The sequence below is a fragment of the Terrapene carolina genome, unplaced genomic scaffold (assembly GCF_002925995.2).
Source record: "Terrapene carolina triunguis isolate 2854851 unplaced genomic scaffold, T_m_triunguis-2.0 Scaffold85, whole genome shotgun sequence".
Classification (NCBI taxonomy): domain Eukaryota; kingdom Metazoa; phylum Chordata; order Testudines; family Emydidae; genus Terrapene; species Terrapene triunguis.
In genome coordinates this window covers 45892127-45918127 of record NW_020664436.1, presented here as the reverse complement: position 1 = coordinate 45918127, position 26001 = coordinate 45892127, and the positions used below count along the sequence as shown (strand labels likewise).

Below are 26001 nucleotides of genomic sequence, written 5' to 3'. Positions count from 1 at the left end.
GAAGCAACTGCTCAAACAAGAAATCTCCATGAAGATGAACCAAGTTCTTCATGGGGCTAATATGTACCTGATAAAACTGAAATGTGGTCAAGCAGCGAAGTTCAACTCCAAAACATCTCCAAAGTTTGGAAATGTTAAGATCGAGGGTCTTGATTCAGGCACAGCAAAAACAGAGACCGCCTATATGTTTGGTTGCAGATATGAAGTTCACAAAAATTCAGATGCATCTGGCCTCTACACCCCCAGCCAAACATACACATCACCACCACGGATTAGGGCCCATCTCCGTTATAAACTATAGATGTACCAGTCACAAAGGCCCACATTTTTGCCACTATTACCTACCAAGAGGTTAAATCAACCCAACAAAGGAGAGCAAGATACTTTACCTCTTGAGATCCTTCTCTCCCAAAGCGATCCTCCAGCCACAGCAATGTTCTTTGGGACCACCTGCAGTGTGATGGGTCACAAGTGTTGCTCTTTTCAAGAGCAGCAGCTGAGGCCCCGGCAAGTACTTGCAAATAAATGCACCATGCATAAAATTCATCCTGTGATCAGGACCAGGCCAAGGCCTATGCGCCACTTAGGTTATGCCTTATTGGGACATAAATGCATAGGGGTGAATTTCATCCATGTGCATTAGCTAGCTGATAGTCTGGACATAACCCTTTGAGAAGACAGTATTTCATTACCTGGCCCTCTCTCACAACTCTCTCTCGAGGTCTATTGTGAGATCATGCCCTGTTCTAGCACAGTTGTAAGAAACTCTCTGTTCCCTCTTATTTAGCAGTGCAACACAGGGAAGAAGTTAGCCCTTTATCGCCACTATGTTACTGCTCTGTGAAACCATAACCATGCCTGCTACTACTATCACCACATTGCAGGGTAAATAAAGCTTGCAATAATAAAGAATGTTATTATTATGACTCTTCCTCTTTAATCCATTTCAGGCTAAAACTTTGCTTTCAGGTTAGCTGACTAACTGCAAGTGCATTTCATCTTTCTAAAAAATTGCTTCAATCTGCAAAGAGAATCCTTTTTCCAGACGGACTGGTAAAGAAATACAAATAAAAGATGAAATATGAAATGTATTTTTCTTTTTTTCCCCTCATTTAAATTTAATTTGTGCTTCATAACTTTCATGCAGAGCATCCCATATTGCTAAATAATTAGTGTAAATTAAATTTCATATTTTAATGGAGAAAAAATAGTAAAATGTAATTGATGGTAATTATTTTAGGTTTTGCAGCAGTTGGATGCTGGCTTCAAAATATGAAGATTTAGGCCTTAGTTTGGACGAATATATGTTTATGTTTTTTTTTTAAAAAGGAAAAAGTGTATTTCTATGCAGTCACCATGCACACAGAGGGTGAAATTTACTCCTCGGCAGAGAGCCAGCACAAGAACCCCTTCAGATCTATTCAAGCCTAATGTAAATGGGATTTTAGTGGTGCACAGGCTTTGGGCTGGGCCCTGTGCCGGGGTTAATTTCACCCTTAGTAATTATTTTCTCTAATCTAAGAAACATATGCTGCCCTAGATTTACACAGTCAACACCCATTGACATCAGTGGGAATTCCAGAAGAAATCAAGGCCGACCTCTCTTTCTTTATCCACACTTCAAACAATGGCCCAGATCATGTCCCTGCCCCTTCATGGGCATGAAGCCCAGCCACAGTTGTTCGGCCTGGCCTGGCTCTAGACCCACAGAGCAGTGCTGCAACCCCAAGGATACAGATACCCACAGACCATCCAAGTGGAGTTTGTGGGGGGCAGTGAGATCATGAGGGAGTGACATCAGGTTGGGGACAGGCTCTCACTCATGGAGCGACTGCCAAGGAGAAAAGGCTGAGCACCCTATTCAAACCTAACACTGGTGCAAGGGACAGATGAGAGTTCAACAACAACAACAACAAAAAAAGCTAGCAGCTGGCAGAGGAGTGGTCCCAGAGACAATCAGAATGTTGGGTGAAAGCAGCATAGCCCCATTCCCCCCCTCACCAGGTCTTCTCAATGCTCCCCCCCACACACACTGGGTTTGTAATGCTCAAGACTGGCAAAACTAGCAGGGAGCTCCACTCTGCAAGAGTAAGGGACCTCCTCACCCTTCATGATTTGATCCATTATAAGTAACCATATGAGAAAACTCTGACCATCCCACTGACATTGAACTGAAGGACTTAGACTGGGAGTGGATGGGCCATTACACAAAGTAAAACTATTTCCCCATGCTTATTTTCCCCACCCCTACAGTTCCTCACATCCTCTTGTTAATTGCTGGAAATGGGCCATTTTCATTACGACTACAAACAGTTCTTTTTCTCTCCTGCTGATAATAGCTCACCTTAACTGATCACTCTCGTTATAGTGTGTATGGTAACACCCATTGTTTCATGTTCTCTGTGTATATATATATATCTTCCTACTGTATTTTCCACTACATGCATCCGATGAAGTGGGCTGTAGCCCACGAAACCTTATGCTCAAATACATTTGTTAGTCTCTAAGGTGCCACAAGTACTCCTGTTCTTTTTGTGGATACAGACTAACATGGCTGCTACTCTGAAATGTGGAATCAGGAGCTGCAGAACTGATTTTAGTATTAAGTAGCTACAGAGTGCCATAAAGCAAGAAAGAAAATGTCTTGTATAATGAATGAACAGAAAAAACTCAGCTGACGTGTACTGTATCTAAAAGATCCTGCAAATTCAGATGATACAAGGCCATGAAATGTCACATAGTAAGCCTTTTTAATGTCAATGCAAGTGCTACCTACATTTTCAGTGCAATTAGTTTGACACACCAGGAAAAATACATGAGTATAAAATACTAAGTCAAAACAAAATAAAAAAGGAGTGTGATTATAACTGAACAGTACAAGAAATTCATATTAAAGATGGACATTCCATTTTTAAAAACTTTTCATGTGAATTTAGTTGCTTCTTAAAGATGTTGCACTGACAGTTCTGGAGAAATCCAGTATTTATCCAGGACACAAGAACATCACAAACAGTAGCACTGCAAGCACCTGTCTTTTAGCTGCCCTACTGATATTCCTCAGCCCTGACTTGGAGTGACCTGTAGGTGTGAGAAAATATTTTAGTCTCAGTCCATGCACATTCAGCTCTTGGCCTTCCTGCTCAGACTATCAATAAGGGTATGAATTAGTGCCAGTTGCAGTGGTAGTTCATGCAATATCACTCAATTCTTAATATAATCTATTCTTCCTAGCGATTGCACCATATAAATGCTAAACGTTATCAACCATGGCATGCGATACGTATATAGAGCAGGATGAACTGAAGACATAGCATAAGCATTAACTCTCATTTTTCACTTTCCATTATTAATAACAATACTTTGCGCATTCATCTGCACTTTATAGATGTTAATTAATTTTCTTAATGCCTTGCTCTATAGTTGATTATTATTATATCTGTAAACTGAGACACAAAGATGTTAAGTGGCTTGCCCAAAATGAGATAATATGGCAGTCTTTAAACACAACTCAGGAGTCCTGACTCTCAGTCCCCTACTCTACCCACTTGACCACACTGCCTCCCTGTAACCATTATTCCTCTCATCCCAGGATTCCCTCCCAACTTGTCTCTCCTCACATTATTTATAAAAAAAAATTTATATTAATTTAATAAAAAAAAAAAAAAAAAAAAAAGGCTGGTCCAGACCTAATATCTAGAGCATGGCTTTGAAGATAAAAACAGAATAATGAGAATAATTTGTCAAAGAAAAAGATCTAATTTAAAAATCAATCACTTTCATTCAAAATGCACTCAAATGACCTTTTGCCTCCCTTTTAGATAAAGTGGTTGCAAAATCTCCCAAGGGGAGGACTGTAGTACTATATACATACCTAATGACCCTATTGGGGTGGGGAGGTTATTAAAGGGGGGGGAAAGAGATACATAACAATTTAAGAGCTATAGAAACCCAACAAATTGTTATTTTCACTTTAGCTTATGCATGTAGAACAGCCACATTTAAGAGACCTTACACTTATTAATCTATAGTGCTTTACTGGGAGGGGGGAAAAAGGACCCTCCTCACCCCCAACACACACACAAAACCCTCCAGAGTCTGCACATCGCGGAGTGAACTAACACTTCCATGTGTTAGAACATTTCCATCTCAAGACTCTGCTTCAAGACACTTTGCAAATTTTATAATATTTGGAATTTTGCTATGTGACAGAAAGGACCAGTATATAGTATTTAATTTCAAAGCCTAGTATCTCCCTTTCCGCAAAAGAATGAACGTCGTTATTTCAGTGCATATCTTACTTTCCTTTCTCCTGCTTGCAAGCATCTTTCCATGCAAGATTGATGTTACATAACTATAGATTATTAAAACCAAACGACTCCTGCGGTGGGTAGAATAGGAGATTAAAGAGGTAAATTCAGAACTTGCTTATGAAAACTAACAAAACCTGCTCTTAAAACAGTATTTCTATACAGTTATTTTAAAAAAATCAGCTGCACCAAAATCATTTATATTCGAAGTTAACTAATCTTTCAAACATCTGCCTCTTATCATACTATAATATACAAAATCAGTAGAGCGTCTGCCTTTTGTTAAAAAAGTGGAATTTTCCATCATCATTAGATTAATTTCATTTGTAAATACTCTGCTTTGCTTCAATGCTATGACTGACTTGGATAAAACAAAATTCTCCCCCCACAATTAGCTACAAAATGTTTGTGTTTTGCAATGAACGTTGTTATTTGTATCTGTGGTGTTGTCACAAAGTAAAAAGGCAGCAGCTAGAAAGGGTTAAACAAGAGGTTTCCTGTCAGTGCTTTGTGAAAAGCAAGATTTTGTATTCCATCGTGGCAAAGAAATCTGTTCAGGCCCTTTATATTCAGCATTATTCAGCACTATTTGGACCATATTTCAGGATCCCATTAATGCTTTATGCCCACCTGACAGTGTATCCTCTCTATTATGCAAGTGATGTAGTCTCCCCAAGGCAAATTATCACCGGACCATCCTGGTCTTTTCAGCTCAGCTGTATCCACTGACATGCTCTGTAAAGTAAGCCACTGCAATATAACTGTGTTCTCCTCTCTGTTACTTCTCCAGAGGGAGAAAAAAAAAGAAATTATATGTCTCGCATCATCACTAAAGCAGAGCAATAGATAGCAAGCTCATTGGCTGACTCTAGGAGATGGAAACATCCATCAGGGTACTGTGCTAGTACTGGCTCATTGCAGAGTGCAGACCTGAAACTAGGTCTCAGCCAGCAATACTGCAGGAGGAGGAAGAAAAAAAAAAGAAAAAAAGAGAGAGAGAGAGAGAGAGAGAGCACTATTTTCTCAAAGCAGGAAGAAGGGGAGGCCATAAGCGTTTCCTGTTGTGCAGCTGAAACAAGCAAAGACGTCATTACATTTACACTCCCTCAGGGTGTCGGCAGACTGAGGGCAAAGTTCAGTCATTTCCAATGCACTGCAAGGAGCGAGGTTTTTGAGGAGAAACCAGCAGTGGCTTTTATTGCTAAAAGCATTCTCTGCGCTTACACAGCAAAACAGTTAAGCAGCATGTGTGACTAGAAACAATGTTTGCTTGGGATGTAAGTTGCTTCTATTTTTTCTGTAGTGCTTGTGTAGGGAGCATTGCTGCAATACAAACAATACACCAAGCTCTTACCTACTGTAAATGCTTGTATAATTAAATATGAATGGTACCTTACACATTTTGGGATATTCAGGGGAAATGAGTTTCCATGTACACATATTTAGTGTAAAATTAGAGGCATTCTTAAGGGATTCCCTTGCTCAATAGTTCTGACAGTCCAGCAAAGCACAAGTGAACAGAGATGCTTCCTTCCTACTTCATCTCTTCCCCTTCATGAAATGATTTAAGGATCCAGCAGAATAACATTTAGAAGTAAAACTATAAACACAGAGGTCACCATTAAGTCAGCATGTAGTCACACGGTGGTGTCTGAGATACCACAGTCATTCTCTATACATTCAAGAGACGATATCTGTGGTAACTGTATTCAGCTGGTGAATGTTGACCTTTAAACAATAGCCAGGGAACGCACTGTCTCTCTGGTGAAAAGGAAGGCTGTTTGATGTTTTAAAACAAGTCACTTTCCATGATATGATTGCACATCATCATCTAAACAGGTAACTTCTTTGATCAGTGTCCAAATGTCTTATTGTACTAAAGCAAGGTCCAAGAATATATTTTTCATGGTCAACTTTTTAACGAAACATATCCTATTTACTCTGAATTACACTTTGTTAGCAGGATATTAGCTGGTTTTGTAATGGGATTATGGACCCTTTCTCCTCTAAGTAAATGTTTCAAAGCCAACACAAGTTCGTAATGATTTAAAGTTTTCACCAACGTGAAGTTTTCACAGTGGCCTATGTGAAAAGGTGTGGGTGCAGGAGTACACATTCTAGATCCAACACCAGAGCAACTGGTCTCATCAAGAGCCAATGACTTAATAAGAATAGCAATTAAACAACTTATTAAAGGTGATTCCTCTAAATTACATTTGAGGTTCATTAGTCAGTTGGCATGGGGAAGCTTGTGCAGCTACCCAGTTGTACACGTTCTGAAATTAAACAAAGAACATCAGTCTCCAGGTTTGTTAATCTAACACCTATCACCAAAACTACATTCTGTTTAAAAAACTAATACTTGATATTGGTCAGTAGTTTCTAGTATACAGGTTTAGGGAGAGATTCTAATCTCACCCGTGTCAATTCAAAGCAGTATTGACTTCAGCAATGTTCCTCTGGATTAACTCAGGTGTAAGAGAAACCAGAATCTAGGCATTAATGATCAAGCTACTTGTAAAATGGAATGATTTCTTGGGGAAAGGGAGGTTGGGCAGAACACTCAATCAAGTGGCTGTGAGAAAATTTCCACTGAGCACAAACATCCTAAAAGACCTGAATGCTACCCATCAGCTTTTCTTGAAATTTCAACCTAGTGTACTGTATTGAATTGAATCAAGTTGATAAGCCTGAGTCATTACTTTAAGCCTCGTATCTGAGACAGATAGAGTTATACTAAAACTATCTAAGACACAAGAGTTACACTTCTGATTGCACTGAAACAATTGCCACAGAGCACAGTCCTACTAGACTAGACGGAATGCAAATATGAAAAGTAGCTACCACTATGCTGTATATCTATTAAGGACAGAAAGTAATAAGGAACAACAGTGTTTTCAAACAGCTATCCACATCCTGAAAGTTAATCTTTAGGTAATTATATATTACAGTTCTTCAAATAATCAAAGCAGTATTAAACCATCTTTGGCAAGATCTGACATGGGAAAATGCCATCTCTTTGTAGTGCATTTTGTAGCAAAATATGATCATTACACCTTAAAAGTGCATTAATTCTATTGACTTGTTTTTTCTCATTTAAAATTTGAGACTTTAAGCAAACACAAATAGATGGATGGAAATTGTGATCGGGTCAAATTGTTGGCTCTTGTGAAATGCTGCTAATAAATGCGTGCATGTCCATTCTAAATCAGCTCACTCTGGTAATGGTTAAAAAACTATAAAAATATATAGGGACGATTTCACAAAACATTTTGTGTATACTTTAAACAAAGTTATTTTCACCTGCAAAACATTCAGTAGTCTTACAGATTATTAATAATCTTAATTATACTCTTGCCCTTTAAAATCTATCTGTGTAGTATGTCGCATAACCAGGGAATTTAATTTTAAAAAGTTGTTGATATGTTTATTGTAATTATTCAGGATCCATCTGAATGATATTTGAAGAAGTACAAATGGAATAGTCACTATCTTGAGATTAGTTGAACTGACTCATCCTTAAAGGAATTAGCTCCACTAAAGGGATAATTAAAAGTACGCTACTGCCATTTTTATGAGAAGAACATGGTAAACAAACAAAACAAAGAAGTAGCTGGTTCACTTTTTGAGCTACTTCACACCTGACAACAGATAATTCTACCTCTTTAAAATAAATATGCCAAAAAGCTGATGCAGGTAAGTGTTTCTCTAAGGAGATGGTAGGGATACACAACGGCTATGATTTTGGCATGGAAATTTTTAGTAAATTGCATGGCAGAGATGCAAGGGGAAAAAAAAGTTAAATCATGGAAAGGTCACCAAATAATGTCATTGGCATAACTCTTGCGTATGCTGACATAAGTGAAGGTGCTGAAAGATGAGGCTCAGGGGGGAAGGGGTCTGTGTTGGAGAGCAAACCCACCCTGCTCCAACCCCACAGCAGCAGCTCCTGCTTCTTGGGGTTGGGCCTGGCTCCCTGCTCCAGGTGTTGTGACCTTGGTGTACGGGGTTGCAGCAACACTCAGGTTTGGCCCATCCATCCCTCCATAGATGGACCAGAAGGGTGGACTGGCCAAACCGGAGTAGTGCTGCAACCCCGTCCACCAGGTCTCAACGCCACTCTGTTTGAGGGCCTAACCAAATGCGTTTTTACAGCCACCATGTCCTGCGTGACAAAATCATAGCCCTAGGTATAACTACAGTATATTTTACTGCTTGAATGCCTTGGCTACTGGAAACCTGAGGATTGCCTCACACTGTGAATTCATATACCTCACAGTGATGAACCAAGGTGTTACTTCTTCTCTTTTTGTTTTTTTTACATTTCAGATATTTAAATATTTCGGACAATTCTACCCTGTGATGCTCAAGTGCACTAATGGGAGAAGAGGATAGAAGGGAGTTTCTCCTCTACAACACATACATCGGAGCAATAGAAGAGGGGAGGAGTGTAACATAGTACTTAAGGCAGCACTAAGGCCCCAATTCAGCAAAGCATTTAAGCACATGCTTTAGTGCTTTGCTAAATTGGGATGAGCTTCTGAATAGGGCCTGAAAAGGGAAACTGCTACCTCCAAGGCTGTGCATTAGGGACCAAGGGGATGTGGTCTGCCTGCTTCTGATGTGACCCTGGCTCCCAGAACGTATACAGCAAGTACACAGCAGGGACTAAGTGAGAGTGCATGCTGTTCCTTTATAAAGATCCATTCACATCCCCAGTGAAGCCATTGACTTCACTGAGAGATGGGTAGGGCCCTCCGGGACCAGTGAGGTATGCCTCACCACATATGTTCTTCTCCACCACACCCAGCTCCCTTAAGCAATGCTATCCTGTGCCAGCAGGACAGGTATGGTGCCAGAGTTGCTCCCAGCATTACTCTGCTCCTCCCCTTACTGAACATGTCTTCAAATAGTAGACAGGATTTTGTCCTTAGAAGTTACTGGAAAAAATAATAAATTGCGAAGAAAACTGCTACAATGATTATGCTGGCAAGACTGACTTGATGGGAAAAATAAACTAAATTTATGTAGCATTCTGGGGTGATGCTGCATGTTTAAATTGTCCGTGTGTGTGCATGTGTACACATTTATACAATTCTACAAACGTTAAGAAACAAGGAGCTGAAAGACTCAGTGAAAGCAAAACCTGATGGCACTTTAGTAACCATCTTTTATAAATATCAGCACTATGTAAATATAAATTATAATGAACAAAAATAAGACACTAAAGCAAGGGAGCTAACTGTAGGGAGAAAGGGCTCTACTCCTTTGGAATTTCAATCACATATTCCCATTTTATTTTAAATTTCTACTCATGACAGAGCAGATCTGAAAAATAGCTAGAACCCGCAAGTCTCAAAAACAAGTAATCTCATTTTAAACTACAAAGTGCAATCATTACAATATTTACTGAAATCGCTTTCATGGAAACAATGAGAAAACATACCAGATATTTTAAAAAATTAATCCAACTTAATTGTTGCTGTTTCTCGTGAATTCAACAAGAGCCTAGGCAACAATAATATTTAGAATAAATATTTTGTCTTATGGGAATAGCATTTTCACTCAAACTGACTACACAATATCAATTAAAGTAACAAAGATCAGATACGGAAAATCCAGATACTGAGTTAAAAGTGAATTTGTGCTTCACGGAGTATTGTTTTGTGTAGAAATATTTATATTATTCTTTTCCGTTTTATTAGAAAGTCTCTTTCAGGATATTACATCTCTTTTTACTTAACCATTTTGAGCTAATTAAAATTCTGAAAAGAGTCAAAATATCTTAGAAAACACTCCAAAAGCACAGACAGCACTAATAGAAAAATATTTCAGTCTGAAGTAGCTTTGTAGACAGATAAATAATTGGACTATCTCACAAGGATTCCAGACTACGTACATAGGCAATATATCCTCACCCGTTCAAAAAAAAACCTGGAGGACATGGAATGCACAAATAAAATCAGTGACACAGAAGTATAGTTGGTTTCTGCGTAACACACCAGCTCTTCCAAGTGAAAACCACTTTGTAGCAAACCACAAGAGGTGTGGTTATGAAAGGCCATTGTAAATGAGCCAAAATCTGTAGAGAGCAGTTTTGTAAGCTGTTGAGCACCATACCAACAAATGTAATAAGGGGCCAGAATATGCATAAGTGGTCAGTGAAAATGTACAACTCTTTGACAGGTTGAGATGAAGCCCCTACTGCCACAAAATTTTCAAATGGCTCCTCTGTTCTTGGAACATCACTAACACATTTTTATAATGTACCGCCAAGGTTCATATGGCAGCAGCAACTTGCTAGGTCTTTTCTATAGTAAGGTATGTTTTATTTCCAGTTTCATACACAGTAAACTGGGTTTTCCCAACTCCTCGCATATTTCTGTAGACCTGCCCCCTGCCCCTCAACCGGTGCTGTTCGCTGCTGTTTTGTGGATCGTCTGTCTTGTGCTGATTTTGTTAGCTGGGGTACGGTATCAGTAACAGGGCACTGGTTTGGGGGCATATGCACATACCTCCCAGTACACCTGTTACAGCCCTTAGGCCCTTTAAAACTGGGAGCTGCAGTTGCAGGCCACATGCTTGCTCATAGTTATGTGCCTTACAGGAAATTACATATTGGGCTTCCTGCTTCTTAGGCAGAAGAGTAGACAGGCAAGACTCAGGATCAGGGAAGTCTTAGGGCTCACCGCAGTCGTTAGGAAGGGCAAATAAAGAAGAAAGGGTGCATCCTTTTCATTGCCAGCTAGCAAAGCCTGAGGTGGTTGGTATTTTGTGTTTATTCGATTTTGTTTTGCCTCTTCCTTTATTTAAATAAAGCCAACCCTGCAGGAAGGGTCTTGGACTAAAAGCTTTATTCTACTTTCCCAGCCAGTTCGCTTGCTGCTGGCTTACAGTATCATACCAAATAAGAGGCTTGGGGCACTGCTTGGGTTTTTGAGACCTGGCTTGTAATTCACTGCTTTGCTTTTCATCATTCTATTGCATGCAAGCTGCAGGAGCATGGAGCCCTGTGCAAATAAGAGATCATACCAGGACTAGGTGGCACTCCTTAGCTGAAACATTAACATAACTATTATTAGCAAAATAACAAACAACTCAGTCTGCAATTATAGTGGGTTGTACACAAACCTCAGGGTGTGCAAAAAGGTACAAAGTCAAAAACTGAGTGCCTCCAACACCCAACAACAACCTACACAGGGCAGAATCCTTATCAAATAATCAGATCACTTCATAATGTGTTCCATTTATTCATAATTTGACCTCTTTTGCCCAACGTTGTATCTTTTAAATTCGTATCTCAAGGGTTTTTTGTTGTGGTCGTGGTGGTGTTTTTTGTTTGGTGATAAAGGAATGATTTCCCCTTATCTCTTCTACACAGTCACCCTGGGTATTAAAAGTTCTTCCAGTAAGTACTACAGCTAAAATGGAGAAGTAAAGATGGAAGGTTTAGCTGCAGGTTGACTCAGTTGAGTGTTGCTGGGTTTTGATTAGGCTTAATCACTGGTTATCGTAATTTGTATGGAAGGCTGGATATGTAAGATTCCATCCTTGCTTTTACAACACAGCAATATGTATGACCTTACAGCTTTACTGAAGGCATTATTTTCTTATTTGTTTTCATGATGAATAACATCAGTAGTTTACAAAAAATTACTCATTTGATGCATCTCAGAAATGATGGCACTTGAGACAAACTAGGGTCAGACATATCATGTTAACATATCACTAAAGTGGGAGCACGAATGACCTGGAGAAGAGATGTAGGTCTCCCTCATCTTCTAAACCACTGTCACAACTTTTGTGCCTAATCCTTTAAAAAGGTTTTAATACCCAAATCATACTGAAAGCACCTTATTCTACTGTAACAGAATATGACCCCGTGTGAGCACCAGCGTGTGGATGCAGAGGCTGATGTTCACACATTAACAGCTGGATGATTTAAACTGTTTTTAAAAGAATATCAAAAGGCATAAGATCAAAGCAAGGACTATAAGCCAAATTTTGCTCTCGTTACACAGATGTAAATCTGAAACCACTGACTTGATGCAATTATTCTAGCTATGTGTGTGTATATATTGCTCCATACAATATGACAAAAACAAAACCCTAAATTTTCCATTGAAATTTCTATTTATTTTCTACAGAAAAAATCTGTCCAAGCAGTGGAGTTGAAATGCATTCTCTGGCTGAAAATTAAACCGTGATATGATCCGTCCATCTCAACTGTGACAGTACATGGCGTTCCCATGTAATCAAGCTGGAAAGTATGGGACACCTCTATACTATAGTATATGCATCTGTAAACAATCAGTCTCTATTTATTACACTCTTAGTTTGACAGACAAGCCACTTGACTGAGACAGCATTCAAGTGATCAGAATTGTTTTCCATTATTGCCTTTCTTGCTGGTTACTAAATTAAACACTAAATTAAACCAAAATGGTGTATAAGTCAATGGAAAAACTTCCAAATGCTTGCTCTGAGTACTGAACCAATAAAAATTCAGCACCATTATCATTTACATTAATCCAAGATGGTGGCAACAATTTCTGCTGGAGCTCAGCTACTGGCTGAGACAAGCTCACGTGACCTGTGCAGCTAAAATATAAAAGCCTCGGTTGAGGCAAGGCTTTTAAAAGGTAAAATAAAAACATACAGATGTTGGAGATTTTATGGCATAGGGAAAACCTGTGTTGATAAACATAACTTCTAGCAGGCAATAATGTCCCATTGTCAGTAACATTAACAACCCACCAAGCACGAATATTCCCCTCTGTACTTCATCCTCAGCTAGCATACATCCAACCATACATATTTAAGTGTAACAGTTTTCTCCAGTGCTTGTCTCTTAATTCCTAAAAATACAAGGTATCGAAAGTAGATTAGATATTCCTTCTCTTAAGGGCACACCACGAGCAAAGAAGACTTTACAGATCTGCCACAGAGGTATGCACCAAGAAGATGTCTCAGTCCTCTGCCTGCCACTCCTTTGCAATGTGAGGTGTGGTTTAGGGAGCAGAGTGACAGAAATCCAGGGCAGTAGCTGTGCAGGTTCACTGAATTTAAACCCCACCCCCCCACACCTTCAACATGGAGGGGATAAGCAAAGGCCCCAACCACTACTACAGACCCTTGGGTGTTGTAGCAGTTATAAGGCTGCTCAACACCATATCTGCAGGCTGAGGGCAGTAGGGCAAGATTAGTTTCCTCCCTGGCCTCAGAGAATTAGCCTTTGCTTGGGAATATTAGCATTTGTCCTCAGGTTAACTTAGCACCCAGGAAAGGTATCAAATTATCACTGCTAGAGACTGAAGTCAGCACAGTCAAGCAGCAGGGAAAAGCATTCCCACATTTTCTTGCAAAGGTGCCCCAACCCTATTCCAGAGGTTCCATTTTGAAGAGTCAGTAAGAAAGTAGTTCCATTTCCATGCCTGGCCTCTCTGCTGAAACTGCCAACAAGGGTGCCACTTGAGATGGTGGGTTTTGCCCACAAGAAATTAGACTAAGGCTTTGTCTGCACTACAGAGTTATGTCGGTACAACTACGTTGCTCAGGGGTATGGAAAATCCTCTCCCATTTGTGACACAGTTATACCGACCGAATTCCTGGTATGTGAATGACATAGCTACTGCCTCTTGGGGAGATGGAGTACCTATGCTTACTGGAGAAGCTCTCCCGTTGGCATAGGTACAGTAACTTCTCACTTAACGTTATCCCGGTTAACGTTGTGTCGTTATTAGGTCACTGGCCTATTAGAGAACGTACTCCTTTAAAGTCCTGCAACGTTCCCTTATAACGTCGTTTGGCTCCCCCTGCTCAGTGCTCCTGCTGGGGACCGGGTTGGGGCATGGGGGCTTCCCCGTTCTGCACACTCGGCATTCCAGACAGGGAGTGGGCAAGCCCCCACACCCTGACCCCGCTCCCTGGCAGGAGCACCGGGTGGGCGGAACAGGGCAAGCCCCCGCACCCCCACCCCACTCCCCAGCAAAATACTAGCAAAATACATATAGGATGCTACTGGTGACTTGGTGGTGGTGATCTTCTTCATCCACGTATACAGATCTCATGCTCCTCTCTCCAGCTCATCTCCCTCCCCACTGCAACTAATTCACTGTGGAGGTAGCAACATAGTACACCTCTACCCCGATATAACGCGACCCGATATAACACGAATTCGGATATAACGCGGTAAAGCAGCGCTCCGGGGGGGCGGGGCTGCGCACTCCGGTGGATCAAAGCAAGTTCGATATAACGCGGTTTCACCTATAACACAGTACGATTTTTTGGCTCCCGAAGACAGCGTTATATCGGGGTAGAGGTGTATTTGGCAACACATTATCTTTAAAAAATCAGGATCTTTCTTTTTTTCTTTGCTAACATCAGGCCATGATTTCCTAGTCAGGTATTTTATTACATACTAAAATCCTAATGTTAATCACAAATCACTTCAGATGTATTAGTAACATGTTTATCAGTCACTGTCAGGAATCAGCTGTAGATCATGAAGTCAAATGAACATAACTTGTCCACCACTTATATTTTAAGCAATACAAACTGCATCTGAAGGGGCCCAGTTCTACAGTAAGTAAAATTCCTATTGACTTAATTAGGAGTTTTTCCCTGTATCAGGACTGTAGAATTAGACACAAAATAATTAATGAACACATTGCATGTTTTGTCCGCCATTCTTTATCAAAGTACTGTGAAAAAGTCTACATCCAAATGCTTTGACAGGTAGAAGAAAAAGTCATTCTTCGAAAGTCACATGTAGTTTAAATGAGTCTTTTCCATGTTTATGGCCTCTGTTATGCAGGTCAAACTAGATTACTATAATGGTGGCTTCTGATCTTAACATTTATACTGAAATCCTGGCTCTATTGAAGTCAATGGCGAAACTACCATTTACTTCAAGAGGGACAGGATTTCACCTATGAATCTATCATTGTCCATTCAAAGATAAGTATTTTTCCTTTTTAAAGAACCATTTTTGTCCCTCCCAAGCACAAAAAAACAAATGCCTTTGATCTTACAAATGTAATTGATCACATCCTTTTGTCAGAAAGTGAGGGTGATTATCTTACGGTTGAGGTTGTTTTCACACATAAATTGTGGTGACATACAAGTACTGCAGTATTTCAAAATAATCCACTGCACCAAGACGCTAGAAATTATTTTCACACAAAATCGATCTGAAATAGAAATTATTTTCACACATAAAATGCATTATGGTTGTGGTTCCGCTCTGAAAAGTGACTGTGTTAACTGGCACCATCTTATTCAATAGATCTGTTCCCTTTGTTTATTCAGAGTCCTATCAGCGTATTTTCGTCACCAAAACTTTATTTTTACACTACTATTTACTCCTCCTTGCTGTGCATCTCTGGAGTTCTAAAAGAAACTGAGGTGGATTCTTTTTTATGCAACATTAACACAATTGTTTATTCGGTTCCAATTGCGGGGTCAGTCAGTGACAACTGATCATACTAGTTGAAGGCAAGGGGCAGGGGTTGTACCGGTGTCACTCAGGACCTAGCTCACTTGGTAGAACCTTCGTTACTGTTCATGCTTGTGAGGAAAAAAAATTTGACTCTCAGATCCCAGGATAACTTTATAGCACTTTTACTTAGAAAAATATGTTTACTTGTCATCTGAACTGGAAGTCATTGAGAGACAATAGCCATGAAACTCCACAATACATTATCATCAGTCACTTTTACAAGCATACCTGCACTAAAAAAAGCTTTGCACTATATTATAAACACAGTTAATACCTGTCACCAAGATATGTTCTACTGCATATTGGCTTTTCTCTATAACTAAATATTATCACATCTTGCTGTCAAAGAAGGGTATTCCCAATTATTATTTCAGAAATAAGTATATTTCAATTTTAAATGTTTCGTTACCAGCCATGACATTTCTATCCAACAAAGTCATATTTGTTTTGTGGCTGCATTTGAGCTGAATCAAAAATAAAATGCACATGACTTAGTAGTATGTTTTATTTTGATACCATCATTAAAATGATATACAGTAAATTTAGTTTTATAGCTAACAATTTTTAAAGTCCCTAATGCATTATTTTAGCAAATAATCCCATTGTATACAAATTAATGTGCATGTCTACAACAGTGCTGCAGTTAATGTCTGAGCATCAGTTTATTTACAATGGGACACACCACACATTGATTTTGTTTTAAAACAACTCCAAACAAAACCCTGGAACAGCAGAAAGGAGTTGATTTTTATTTAAAATAACGACAACATTGAGATTTATAAGGTAAAATAGGCAAAATAACACTGCCAATAAAGGCTTATTTTAAGATCTAGAAATTCTGATCATGTCCCTTTAATTTTTTTTTTTTAAACAGAAAGTCTCTGCTAAGAATAAACATTACTGTATGCAAAAACTGCCTATTAAAAATCCTATTTTAAAACATTTAAAATGTTATGTTCTATTATTACATTGTAGGCAGTATCATCTTCCATAACATATAATGGGGAGTTTCTTTGAGATTGTTAAATATCTCCAACAATTTTCTCTATTCATAACATACTTTGAGAGAAAGTATTGTGCCCAGTTCTACAAGTCCATCACACATGGAAGTCTCACTGACTTCACTGTGTGGTCTGAAATGACAAGCTTGCAAAATTGGGCCCATAACATTATTGCAGCCTTAATGGCTAGAAAATACATTATTATAAAATTTCCAACACATGATCATATGGTATCTGATAGAATTTTCCGGCTAACTGAAAATATGTCTAAAACAAGCACTAAACCAAAAAGAGTTAGTACAAATTAACAGAAATTATTTGTTTCCTGATCATCCTCCTTTGAAAGCCTGACAAGGAATTTTAGCTTTCTGTTTGAACAGGATCAATCCCTTTCTATTTCAATTTAACACCACTGGGTTACTGTTACATGTCAGCTGACATCATAGTTTCAATTCCCTTTAGCTCTTTGTTTAAAAAAAAAAAAAAAGCTAAACTATATACATGCAAATTATCTAGCTTCTTTCCTGTGTAATTCTTTATATAGAATTTGTGATAATCTTGTTTTAAAAAAACACTTTCCGCAACATTCAAGCATGGACTCCTCTTACATCAAAATAGTAATTAAAGTACACCTTTCAAAAAACAATGTACAACCTTTTTTTCTTTGGCAGCTCATATAAACCAGAAAGATTTCTGCCAATGCCAATATAATATAGGTACAGTACCATCTACCACGGTTGTACTCAAGTGAACTTGTATTTTAAAACAGATAGTGCTCAGGAACTGAAATATTTTTATAATTCCTTTTTGAGGGGCTGATGTTTTTTGGATATTGGAAAGTGGTATTTTATGATTCACTATAAACTTATTATAATGGAGAGGCTGTCAAAAGTATTTTAACTAAATAAAGCTCCTACTAAAGAAACAAAAATCAGATGTAGTAAAACACACCCAAAATATTCACATAACTAGTCATTAAAACATACTAAGCTAGTTATGGTTTGTATATCATTCTAAGGAAAACGAGAACTGGCACTGAGATTTGATCTACACAACAGTTAAATTGGTGTGGACACAGTTATAACAGCATGAAGGTAACTTAGGCCGGGACTACACTACAGACTTCGGCCACCACAGTCGCACAGCTATGTTGGAAGGGTGAAAACAGACGTGATTTCTACTGGCGTAAATGTTCTGGAAGAAGCCATTAGTGTAGATGCAGCTAGACCAGCAAAGCTGAGCTTTTATCAATATAGCTTGTTTCACTCATGAGGAGTGGTTTTAGTAAACTGGTACAAAGCGCAGCTTTGCCAATATAGCTGCATCCACAATATGAGAGCTTTGTTGGTATAGTATGCTGATAGTCTTGCACTGGTACAACACTCCTAGTGCAGACACGGTCTTATATTGGTATAGCTTATTCCTGTAAATTAAAGGGAATAAACTGTACCAGTATAAGCACCTTTATACCAGAGTAACTGCATCCACATTTGCAAGCACTGTACCATTTTATCTATACTGATATAGTTAAAGACGTAAAAAAAATTGTGTATAGACATTACCTGTGGGGCCCATTTAGAGAAAGTATAGGAAAAATGCTTTCAACAATGGTAAATTTAGAAATCAACTAAAAGTAAAAGGCCATACTTTCAACTATGCCTTCAATTCTGTGCCTGGAAAAACGTGAAAAAAATATACGTTCAAAGCAGCATGAACAAATATAGATGCACAAACAATGTGGTGGGCATAAACAGTTGTTATCCAGACTCCACTCTCATTATAGCAGTATGATGAGATCAGAAACTCAACATTTTTGCAGGTGCACAAATCAGAAGCAAATTAAATTAAGGCCTTGCATCCACATGAAGTTTTATATTTAGGCTATATATGAGGGTGAATATTAAATCACACGGTAAACAAAAATGTTAACATAATTTTAACTTGACAGTCATAATTATTTAGAATATTTTTATTTCTTCTGATTACTTCATATTAGGCGTCATGTAAACACGGGCCAGAATGTTCCCACCCATTTTAATAGTTGTGGGAAGGGTTTTTGGGGATCTAAAACAGAATAAGGAATATTTTGCAAAGATATTATTGTGGTTCCATTGTATATGTAAACAGAGTTAGTGATCTCACAAATGAACAGGGGTGCATGTTGACACTATTGGCATTAACTGGTGGCAGCCTTGTGCCCTCTCAGTAAAAAAGCCAAAAAATGGATGTGGTTGGACAGAAACATGTTTTTAACCCATTAACAGTCCTTCCAGGTCAGAGTTAAGATACACTGGCAGCATAGCATGGGAAAACTTGTAATACTTGTACTTGCATGGAATTTTTACTCTCGGGCTGTCAATCCAGTACTTTACATAAACCCTAAATTCACTAAAGAAAGAAAAAAGGAGCCCTTATCAAATATTCCTTTTTTATGTTGTTGAAATAGAACAATTCCTGAAAATTGCTTAATAAACATATTAATATCAGCAATGATGAAAGAAAGACTACAAGACTCTTATTTGCTGTTTGCATCCTTTAGAGAGACATTGCTGGTTTGAAATTACTCTATGATAATTTCGGACCTACCATAATGAAAAGTAACACCCAAGATGAATATAACTGAAAGACATTAGTGTAAAATATTGTTTAGTTTGTGTCTTTAGACAGTTTACCATTTCCCCTGTAGTACCAGATAGTCAGTTCCTCCTTTCTGAAAAGACTTTTATAAACTTAAACAAGCGAGCAAAACAATCATTAAAATAACTATTCGTGATTGTTTTAAAATTCAGAATACACTATTTAAAGGATTTCTATCAAAACCAGGATTTTTTAAAATCAGTTAAAAATTAAGTTGCCCGTGTCTCTTTAAATTAAAAGCTTGCAAGAATCAATTATTTTAATGGCAAAATCTCCTGGCAACTTGTCCTATCTTAATCAAGTAGAAAAGGTATGCAGTCTCTGCATACAACACTTCCTTTCAATTCTCCCAAGAGGGAGTACTTAATTTTGTAAAAGACTATAACCCATCAAATTTAATAACAGTTATGCATATCCCTTGTGAGGAGAACGGACCTTTACAACTACACTTTCATATTCACTTTTTCTGGAAAGAAGAGGTGAATTAGACTGAATAGAACATTCTTTCCTCTATATCCTGACAAGGACACTACCATGAAGATGTATCTGATTTAAGTCATAACTCAATCCAACTGTAAAAGGTTAGCATGCAGGCCTGACCGTTTTATCTTGAACTGAAATTCATGTGCAAACTCAAATAAGAATCATGTGGAAGAAGTGTCATCCATACTCCTCCACTTCCAGGGCTGGACTGATAGCCATCAATATACAGAACCACAGTTTGTTACAACACCCTACTATCCCACATACTGAAGTCTGAAAGTTTGATGACGTGCCTTATTTCACAATACTTTACATCTCACATAGCTAATCTTATCAATTTGCCACCTAGAGTAATACGGTTTAACAGTAGGCATTTTCCCCTAAGAAGGAAAATTACAGTATTAAGTATTACAGTATTTAGCAACCACTTCTGCCAGACACAGAGATTCCATATTCCAGCTGCCATTCCCAAAATGGTTAGATTCTAAATTAATATCAAGAACTGTCCTTCTTAATGAGTCAGGAAGAAAACACCAAAATGGTACTTGTCACTTTCACTTTTGCTTAAAGACAATTTGCAATCACTCCTGCTAATAAAATAAATAAATAAATAACCAACCAACCCTGGTAAAATGAAAGCTTGGCTATACAATAAACTTTCTTTTCTTAAAATCAATAGGTACAGCCTATAAATATTAACAGTGACATCACAGAGTTATTAAAATAAATACGTTCAGCTAGAAACAGTAAACCAAAAGCTACAAAAGAATGTGCCACCGGTAATCTAAACACAAATTTAGTGCCAAACACTCAAGCAGACATATGTACCTACCATTATTCAGCAAGAACCACATGAATGCATATGGTTCTCTGTTTTGTCTTCATAGTAACAAGAAGGTTTGTAAACAGATCTCACATAGGAGGAAATCTAGTCACTTGAGAATCTAAAAATCTGTCCTTGTGAAGACCAGTTTTGTATAAAATAGGATTTAGTTGTGTTAATATGTGACTGAATGTCTTCTACTTCAGCCCAAATTCTGTTCTCATTTCACCTCATAATACCAACAGAATTGAAACATGTCACTGTAGCCAGAACTTACTCCTGTCACTTTTGATAACCATCAGTAAATGCTATAAAAATGTATATTGCATGATGTTAAACACTTGGGAAGATTTCATCAGCGATGTCAAAATTAATGATACGTTCATTTTGTAGCACATCAATATCATTTACACAGATGAAAACCAAACCAACCTAGAGTTCGTTTACAGGAATAAAAATAAAAACCTAAGTGCAAAAATCAGCTCTGTGCGATAAATAATCTGCATTTTCACTGTTAACAGTTTTTTTTTTTTTAAATTAGGCAAAACAACAGAAACCATGTGGAAGATATCAGATCTTCCAATTCCCAAAGTTTCAGAAGTGACTCCTAACTTCAAAGACGAAGAGAAATTTAAAATATAATTGTAAAAGACTCTGTAAGATAATGTGGAAGTGATGATGTATGTTTGTATACTGCACACATAGTAGGCAAAGAAACTGGCACCTTAGTTGTGTTAAGCTAACATGTTTACATGTCATTTTCATTATCAAAATACATATGACTCAATACCACGTCCTTACATTAATCTAAAGATTAGATGCCTGTTGAAGTCAATGGGAGTTTAGCCGGAATAAATAGTTTAAGAGTTGGGCCCATTCTCTGCTTTTGTTCGTTGGTAGACCACTTGTTCCTTCAATTTAATAATTATTATTATTTACTTTACCCTACAGTAGCACCAGAACCAAAATCTGGATCAGAGTCTCCTTATGCTAGATGCTGATGTAAATGATGGTGTCTGCCCAAAGAGCTTAATACAATAATGATTATTTGTTTTCTCCTTTGCAGGCCAATTTATTTACTCCCTCCATCATAAACCACAACACAGGTTCATTATAAGATCAAGGTATTAAAAAAAATTAGTATCCTTGACTCTTTGTGCACACAACTTTGACTACCACTAGTGAGGTATGTAATTATCCAAATTCTAATACTTAAACTTGTTCCATCTCAAAAGGAGAAAAGAACAGAAATTGTTGAAAGAAATGGAGCTGAATGGCATTTTCCAAGAGTTTCACTTAAATTTTTAATTAAAACTTCTTACTGTAAGGACGTGATTAACATTTCAAGTCTTTAGCCTTCTTGATTAGTATATTTTTTCTTGATATAATAGAAATAAAATAATACTTTGAATATTCCAGTCAATAGATTAGAAAAATATTGAGTTCTATGGCAGATTAGAGTCAGACCCTTTTTTTCCCCCAATAGCATAATCATTTATGTGAGGGCAAAACTGAATTAGATTCCAGTAGCACAAGGGAACAATAAGAAAACTGAACAATTCACATTACCATTGTAATGGAAATAATGGAAACAAACCCATGAAGATAGGCTTAGGCCTTGCTAGATGAGGCTTTTTATTATATCAGTTGCACTAAAATGATTATTCTACATATTCTGCAGAATTATAGATCCTAAGTATATTAAACAGAACAGAAATAGCATCTCCTTCCTCTCTGCTTCAGGTTCTCATTTGTAAAATGGGGATAATAACATTTACTGTACCTATTTCTCAGGGGTGTTGTAATTAGGGAATGGTGAATGTTTGTGAAGCACTTTGAAAATGTAAAGAACCCCAGACAGTAAATGTGAAGTAATACTAGCCAAACTAAACCTGGGATTTCCCCTCCAAACCTAGGATTTCCCCTCCAAATATTATTTTCCCATAATTACAGAGGTAATATATTCCAAGGAAAACTGTGAGAAACAACTTGAAGAATATCCCTTCCTTCCTCCTTCACAGCACAGAGCTCCCTGAAGGACTAATATCTGGTTGCACATTAAGACTCCCCCCATACACATACATTGCAGCGTAGATGTTTCAAGGTGGGGGTCTCACATATAACAAACATGGATGTGCCTGTTACATAATCAGATGCAGCCAGACCATAGACACCGGTTATATAATAAATTCATTTCTGCAGTGACAGCCGCCGCTCCCCCTCCCCTTGCAAGCTGACTTCCAGCCTCCCTCCCCCAAGGGAACAATGGTCTGTTTAGAAAATGTGCAAAAGCAGAGCGAGCACATCTGCTTTGATGGCAGCAGCAGCAGCAGGCAGAGCCCCTTGTTAACCCCCTTCCTGTGGCTTTTACACGTCATGGAACATTCCCGGAACGGGCCAACGTTCCACCCACTTCAGGGAACAGGCATCAAGGCGCAGAGCGCAGCACAGCCCCGCACACGCATCCAGCCCCCGCCACCTCCAGCTCGGGGCGCACACGCGCATCCCCCCTCCCCATATACGCACAAGGACAAGTCAGCCGCGACAGCCAGCTGAAGCGTCCGCCAAGCCACCGTCCAGCCCCTGGGGTCATTCCAGCGGCAACCCCCCCTCTTCCATGCAAGCCCCTGCCCCTCCACCGAGCGTCTGCGTCCCACTCCCACCCCCCACCTTGCCATCGGGAGCCCAGCGTGAGAGCCGAGCAGCCGTCTCCCCTCCTGCGTGTCTCTCCTTAGTAACCATGCCCATTCTTCGCCACAGGAGGAGATTACGCAAGGCAGCCTGCTCCTAATCTGCATACACTTACATGCTGGGTATTCCCCACATTTCCTAACAGCGGGCCACTAACAAAGACCTCCCCCCAGTGCAAGAAGAGGGGAACGGATCCCAGCATCCGAGTGAAAACGGGCCGATGATCGCAACAAGCTCAGCACGCCTCGAGAGGCGACTTACCGCTCGGATGGGTTTACAGCCCCACTGGTTTCCCTCAATACCCCCCTCCCATTCTTCACATGTCCTTCATGGACCCCTGCTGCAGCCAGACAGCCCCCAGTGACACAGCGCACTTGCAAGTTGCTCCAGAGACCCTCGCAAGCCTGCGCCTCAAAACACCCAACTTGTCAAGGACTTTTCCTGCTACAGTCAAAATAAATAAATAAATCGCCATTCAACGAGTGTCTCCCCCCCCCCCCCCAGCTCAAAGCGGCTGTCAGCTGGTGCCTGTGACAGGGGCGGGGAGGGGGGGCTAAAGAGGGGGAGGGGTCCTTGCAGCAGCTGCTGCTGCTCACCTGGAAAGTCACCGAGCCGGAAGGAGGAAACCCCTCCTGGTGCCCTTGTTGTTGTTGGTTCCGCTGGGGGGCTCTTGTTGCGCCTTTGCTAAGGTGGTGCCTGGAGCGAGGTGGCCCGCGGCATTGCTTTATATAGAGACAGATCGAGATATCCCGGCAGCCAAGGGGCGTCTGGTTCATTGACTTGTAGTAGGATAGACCATTGCTCTCGGGCTTCCTCGCTCTCTTTCTCGCTTTAAATGGTGGAGCTTGATTTAAAATGAGAATAAAATCAGGGCGAGAGAGAGGCCGGAGAAGCCGCAGTTTTTTTCCGGAGGAGGGAGCCTCTCGGAGCTGCAGACAGACTGGGTTATTCCTGGCACCACTTCCCAGAACAGAAGTTACAAGGAGAGAGAGGGGAGAGCTCAGCCAGTGATGTCATCGGATCCCCCAGCGCGTCCTAGGGAGGGAGCGCGAGAGGGAGGGAGGCTGAACCAGAAGATCCAGTTCCAGAGAATGATGGGCTCTGTGTGTGTGTGTGAGAGAGAGAGAGGTGCACTGTGCAGACAGAAAGAGAGGGGGAGGGAAGAGGCAGGGCTTCCGAGTGCAAAGCAGCTGCCTCCCCCAGCCAGAGGAGATCTCTGCTTCCCCCTCCCCCTCCTTTGAAAAGGGAACTCCCAGGAGAGCCAGTCTCAACTTGCCATGCAAAAGTTGTGCGTCTTCCCAGCTTGAGAATTTCCTTTAAGGATGTGGGATCCTTCTCCCCCCGCCCTTTTTATTTTCCACCACCTCCACCCCCTTTCCCTCGCCTGGTCAAGATCATGTTATCTGTCAGGAAGAACAAAATAATACCAGAGTTCCTGATGCTGACTGCATTTCTTGAGCATTTGAACCTGTTTTCTTGCGGTTCCCATCCCCAGTCCAAGTAGCTTGTCTAATGTGTCATGCAATACGTATTTTAAATCATGTACTGCTTTGCCCCATACTCCCAAAGGGAAGGTTTATAGGATTCTCAGCAATTATTCCATTACTCTCTAAATGGGATTTTGGAAATATAAAAACAAAACAAATTGCTCAAAGCAGTACTGGCTTTTTCCAGACTACTCTGATTGCAAACTCAGTGTCTATTTCTAAACTCAGTGTGTATTTCCAAAAGAGAATCTTCAGCTTTAAACATTTTCTGGGCTTATTTTGTTTACTTGTTTTAAACTGTTTTATTTTCATATCTATTTATCTGAAGAGTCACTATAAAACAATTTTTAAAATGAAGTAACTTGTTTAATATACGTATACAAAATAATAAAAAATATTGTCAGCTGCAGGGCTCCCTGCTTTCATTGTTATAGATGATAGGTGACATTCATCTTAAAGAATACTGGATGTCATACATGTGAACTTGTTAGCAATATTTCTTTTCAAGGCTGCTGCTCTGAGTACAGAGGCCTGCAGACTGCAGCAGACAGTGAAAAGGCTGAGACAGGACAAGTGCTCCACTTGTGCCCAATATGGTCTCTGTGGTTTGCTGTTAGCTTAAATTGTGACCCTGCCAGCCAATGAGGATTCAGAACGTTTTATATCAGCTGCTTTTGCTCTCATGTTCTAGGGAGTAAAGGGAGATATGAAGGGCAGAAATAAGAGGGTGGTGCCAATTCATTCTATGCTAGAATATCTGTGCCCACCTTTTTCTTAATATAGTTTGTCTCCAATAAGCACATAACTCAGGGGAAAATATTCTGTTGAAGTACTATGTAAAGCAAGAAAGAAACAAAGTACTCTGATTTAACTTTTTTATGTTCATTCCACTATTTTTCTTACTACTTCATAAAATAAAACAAGTCTTTAGTGTTCCAAACCAGTAATTAAATAGAGAAATAATATCAAAATAAAGTCATATATTTAAATAAAATTCCTTACGTATGTAGTAATAATATCTTTGATAATTAAACCAATATGGATATTACAAATCAGTTATTTTTCACCATTT

At 39.3% G+C, this 26001-nt stretch overlaps 1 protein-coding gene across 1 annotated transcript in view; it reads right to left on the bottom strand.

Moving 5' to 3' along the window:
- Window positions 1-24380, bottom strand: part of HIVEP2 (human immunodeficiency virus type I enhancer binding protein 2) — a 149771-nt gene extending 125391 nt beyond the window's left edge. Inside the window, exon 1 of the mRNA XM_024220082.1 lies at window positions 24039-24380. The gene's annotated coding sequence lies outside the window, so the exon portion shown is untranslated. The remainder of the gene's footprint in view (window positions 1-24038) is intronic.
- Between the last annotated feature and the right edge of the window lie 1621 nt (window positions 24381-26001).